Source organism: Podarcis liolepis (genome assembly GCF_965112155.1).
Source record: "Podarcis liolepis genome assembly, chromosome: 4".
Classification (NCBI taxonomy): domain Eukaryota; kingdom Metazoa; phylum Chordata; class Lepidosauria; order Squamata; family Lacertidae; genus Podarcis; species Podarcis liolepis.
The window spans coordinates 59469916-59475915 of NC_139558.1; positions in this window are offsets into that span (position 1 = coordinate 59469916).

Here is a 6000-nt window from a genome sequence, read left to right on the forward strand (position 1 = left end):
TACACTGATGTTTGGTATAACGCACAGTACACTGTTGACACCCAATAAATATTATCTTAATTATAACACATGTGTACTCTATTATTCTATGTGGACCAGCTGGAAAATATTTGCCTTCATTTTCATGGCTTAAAGGAAGCAATACAATAAAAGAGGGAGAGTGGAGGTATGTTATCTTTCTCTTAGATCTTTGTAGGGGATTAAAATGCACAACTGCTGAAATTTTAGAACATACGGCCTGCATGGATTATCCTAGTAATCCAGCCTGCTTGGAAACTAATACACAGAATAAATCTAGAGAAGTAATCAGAAAAGGAACAATGGCCTTGCATGCCTCGTTATTTATCATTCATGATAAGCCAATCAGTGGAATTTGCTTTTATTTAAGTAACTGCATTCCTCAACATAATCTGTATTAATAAACCTTGGAAGCACCATAGCTCAGTGGAAGAGTACTTGCATTCCATGTGGAAGATCCCAAGTTCAATTGACTCCTGTCTGAATCCCTGAATATCTTCCACCAGTTAAGTGTAAATGACTGGATAGACCAGTCCTCTGACTTGGTATAAGGCTGCCTCAGAATGAAGGGAACTTTTTAAAAGTATGGCAATGAAGATATTGCCTTGGGGACATCTTTAACTGTAGCCATAGTAGAGCAAACAGTGGCTTCCTCTGAAGCAGCTAGAAGAGTATTCTACATCTGGACATATACCGGTAGTCATCCAGTAATTCTCAGTTAGAGAATTGTGTGTTTTAATTTGGCTACTGATTTAGAATTTGGATCTTTTGATTCTCTGGTAATGGAGACTTTAGCATGCCATCAAGTCCTGCTCATAGCCCAATGCCATTGGTTGCAAATAAAAATGCTCCCATAGTGATAAGTCTTTACGTCACAATAGTAACATATTCATAGGTAACTGTGCAGGTTAACTGCTATGTTGCATCTCTGTCAGGAGTGCTGGCATGCAATGTGACTACTTTGTGCTTCTGTATGTTACCATTACAACCTGGAGTTTTCAAAATCATGTTTCAGTGTGATGAAGGTACGAATCAGTGACATATTATTACATTTGGACATTTCAATATCATTAACATTTATTTCATGGAAATGGAGTGATATGTGTTTGAGTATCATTGGTCTCCTTATCTCAGGCCAGCCGGTGATAGGAATGATTGGAATTTTCATCCTGTGTTGTGCTCCTGTTTTATTATTTCATTTGTTTTGCAATATTTTCCTCTTTTTAATCTTTCTTAAGCCACTCTAAGAATGCTGATTGACCATTGAAGGGCAGGATTTAAATGTTAGAAATAAAGGAATAAGTGCAAAATGTCTGAATTCCGTCAATTTGCAAATTAGCTCGTTTGCTTAAGGCATCCTTATCGTGTCACTTTTTAATAGCAGAGTTCCCCCCCCTCCAATGGAAACATGAGATAATATGTCACATCAGCTATTATTGTCTAGTCTCGTTCACTCCCTGCACACAGTAGCAGCATTTAGGAATTACGGTAGGAGGTAGCTGCTTGCAGTCTCCATACCAGTCAGAGCATTTATGTGCAATAGAAAATGCCAAATGGTGTGGCAATAACATGCCTAATGCCGTTAGCTTTAGCGAGCCAGTGAAGCTGCAGTGTTATCTGCTGGCGTGTTCTCAATGCAGCCAACTATTTCTATCTGCCTGAATGCTTCTCCAATAATGCCCATGGGTACTGATGGAGATGAGCAATTAAGATTGACAGATGGTCCAAAGAGATGTCATCCGGTGCATCATTTCCCTGCCAGCAGACATCCTGGTTCATCTTTCATGAGATGTTTTTTAGATGGGCTGGGAAATGACTTCAAGGGCAAGATCCTAATGTGTACTGAGTAGACCCCGCTGATTCCATCAGCTAGAAAGAAAGCCTGGGATTTACATGTGCTGAATAATAACCTACATATGGCCCTTGCCTCTGTAATGATGGCAGCCAGCATGGATGACTGGAGGATTGGACAAATTCATGGAGGATGTCAAAGGCTACTAGCCATGATGACTGTGCTCTGCCACTATGGTCAGAGGCAGTAATGCTTCTGAGTACCAGTTGCTGGAAGCTACTGGAGGACAGAGGGTCCTGTGCTCACGTCATGCTTGCCAGTTTCCCACAAGCTTTCAGTTGGTCATTGAGAGAATAGCATGCTGGACTAGATGAGTCATTGGCCTGATCAAGCAGGTTCTTCTTAAATCAATATGTAGGTAATTTTCTGCAGCTATTGCTAGCTTGATATGGAATAACAAGAGATTCAAAATATGTATGGTAACATTTTTAACCACACCAAAATTTGTTAGTGTAGGACAGAGCTTTCCAAACTTTTCATGTTGGTGACACATTTTTTAGACATGCATCATTTTGTGATACAGTAATTCAGTTTTACTAGTAAACCGGTGGTTAAACTAACCTCTTTCCAGCCCTGGTGGGAGCGTGGGGAGCATTCACACAACACATCTACACACTGCAACCAACACGCTAACTTGTCGCAACACAGTTTGGAAAGCTCTGGTGTAGGAGGTTAAACTTCATGCAGCATATCCATGATGGCTTCTTCTGACTTCTTTTTTCTTTCTTTTTTATTGAATGATTGAAATGCAGCAACAGGCATTTGCCTTTTTCATTTTCCTCAGATCAGTATCAGCAGGCAAGGGCTCCCAGCTGGACAATTTTCAGTTCCCAAATATCCCAGCCCAGTGGCTATATGCTTTGTGGGGGCAGGGGAAAGTTAGCTCTCAAACATCTGCGGCTCATTTGCCTTTTGCAGATCAGTTCCCTATTAACTATGTGCCTAGCAAAATCCAAGTTCTTTCCTTGGCTGCAGCCTTGGATTGCCAGACCAGGCCATTTTCGCAAGTTGACGAGAAATAGGATGGTGGTGAGGAATGGCTAGGCAACAAGTGCGGGGGAGAAGAGAAAGGAACTTATTGGTAGAAAGAAGTATCCTTATTATGTTTTGAAGTTAGATTCTTCTTCAGTCTTAGGAACCACAGTGTATTGGACTTCTTGGCTTGCCATACCAGGAACTGGCCTAGTCAGCTGTCACACAGCATGTTTTTAGTTTCAGTTATGCATTGCAAGCAGCAACCTGCTGCATAGCTTTCCCCTTCATAAATGGTTTAGCATTAAAGTTGTGTTTCATGGCGTATCCACTGCACATTTAAAGCACATCTGCCCATAAGGATCCTGGGAACTGTGGTTAACAACAACAACAACAACAACAATATTTATATGTCAGTCATCTGACTGGGCTGCCCCAGCCACTCTGGGTGGCTGCCAACAAAATATGAAAACACAACAAACTTCAAACATTAAAAACTGCCCTGTACAGGTCTGCCTTCAGATGTCTTTAAAAAGTCAGATAGATGTTTATTTCCTTGACATCTGATGGAAGTGTGTTCTGCAAGGCAGGTGTGACAACCAAGAAGGCTTTCTGCCTGGTTCCCTGGCAGCTGCAGTTCTCAGCACTCTTAACACGCTACAGTTCTCAGGATGCTTTGCATTCTCTCTCTCTCCCCACCCTCTGTCCCCACTCCCTTTCTCTCTCTCTCTGTGCATGCACTTCAGATGCACAGTGGTACCTTGGGTTACATACGCTTCAGGTTACAGACTCCGCTAACCCAGAAACAGTACCTCAGGTTAAGAACTTTGCTTCAGGATGAGAACAGAAATCGTGCTCTGGCGGCACGGCGGCAGCAGGAGGCCCCATTAGCTAAAGTGGTGCTTCAGGTTAAGAACAACTTCAGGTTAAGAACAGCTTCAGGTTAAGAACGGACATCCTGAACGAATTAAGTACTTAACCCAAGGTACCACTGTATTGGTTATACAGTACACCCTGTCTGTAGCCTGTTTCCCACCACCCCAGTCTCCAAGCAGTGCAAGATTCCAGGAGTTCAAGGCACTTACCCAGGCTCTGTGTTTGGAATGAGGCATAGCGGAGACTGTGCCGTCTTTATGATATATGGTTTATTTACACATATATACAACCTGAGCCTGTGATGGAGGAGTCACAGCATTAACCTCCCAAGAAGGTCTTGCTTCTTTCATAGCTGCAGCCTTGGATTCAAACAGAAATCAAGCATTGTTCTCTCTCCCTCTCTCCAGCTTGCTGCTTTGCTTCTACAGTCATACCTTGTGTTGCGTCTGCTTCAGGTTACATCTTTTCAAGTTGTGTCCCATGGCAACCCAGAAGTACCGGGATGGTTACTTCCAGGTTTTGCCATTCACACATGCGCAGAAGCGCTAAATCACGCCGCACACATACGCAGACGCAGCGCTTTTGGATGCGAACGCTTCAAGTTGCAGACGTGCCTCCAGGACAGATTACATCCACAACTTGAGGTTCCACTGTAGTTCACATCACTGTCCTCTCTGCTCTCAACTCTGATTTTGACTTTCTAATGTCCCACAAATTGGGAGAGGGGGTCTCGCCCATTTGCCATCTCACTCAGAGCTCTTTCTTTGGTCCCCTGAATTACCCATCACCTTAACAGGAAGCAATTTTGGCTATTCCTGGAATTAGAAGCAAGGCCTTGGCCTTGGCATACAGCCTATTCCCTGCCAAACTCATAACACTACTTTTCAGGAACAACAAACATGAGTCGCTGGCTTCCAGCTCCATTGCAAAACACCTTTGCCAGCTTATACACTTTACAAAGTACACTAGACTTTCAGGTAGCTTTACAAAGAGGCAAAGTGTTTCTTTCTACAGCTGATTGTTAAGGGACCAGCTACTATCTCCATTGTGCATGACACCATGCTCAACAAAGAAGAGATTTTTGTACACCATTATGGCCACTACTTATTTATGAGTGAATAAACATATAAGTACATTCACACAGTAGAGAACAAATTGTTATGATGGAGCAGCATTGCCCTTGAGTGAAATGCTAACAATGAGATATGACCAGTGCAGTGACTGGCTCTTGCATCCATCCTTGGTGCATTTAAGAGGACACATCTGTAGACCAGCACTGTTGATGTAGCTATTTTTATATGTGTGTATGTTGTTATGCAGCTGTTATCATACCCTTAAATAGAAACAGCCAGATAAAAAGCATAGTGCTAGAGGCATTTAATGTGAAACAAAGGCACAAGGACGTATTAATGCTGATTGCTGTAGCAAATTACCATCAATTGTATTTATTCTCATGCATTTATTTTGATTTTCATTTGTGAATACATTCTAACAATAATGTTTAGGATAGTATTGCCACCTAGTGGCTATATTTTATAAGGCAAAGATATCAGTAGCATGTTGCCTGTGATCAGATTGTTCAGAATTCTTGGCTGAAAATTGTGGAAGGGATTTCAAAGCATATCTAAGATGCACGATTGCAGATGGCAAAGGACAACAAATAGAGTGGTTAAGTGTGCTTGGGGTGGCTTCTGCCAAATCTCTCATTTTCCAGAGATTGATCCCAAAGATTGGTTTTCCAAAGCTTGGTCCCCAAAAGAGCAAACTGGCCTGGTTCACACATCACATTATTAAATCATAGATAAGATAAACTCTTCTATTGTCATGCTACCAAGAAAAAAAACTATGGTCTGGTTTGTCATGTTGTACAGACCCAGTTTCATAGTATGTTTCTCTACAAGCAACTAGGGTTTGTTGTTCACTTTGTATTCATGGTTTGTTTGGAGTTCAAATGACGTGACAACGGCTTTGTTTCCCAGCAATCTGGCAGGAGTGAATGAAGGGCAACACCCCCCCCCCAAATTATTTAAGCAGCAGTGAATTTTACTATGGAATAATAAGTTATTAAAAACCAGGTCAGTAAACATAGTGTTTATAGGTAACATCTTCAGGAGGGACAAATTTCTGTATTTTCTGCATTGTATATTGGGTGATCCTAGAAGACTGTTCAGAAAATGCAGCAGGAACAGGTTGGAGTAGGTTACTAGGTGAAGACTGAATGAGGGACATGAAGGCACCTCAAAAGGGATATCTGTTTTTCCAGTGCTTTTGAAGAACTGATG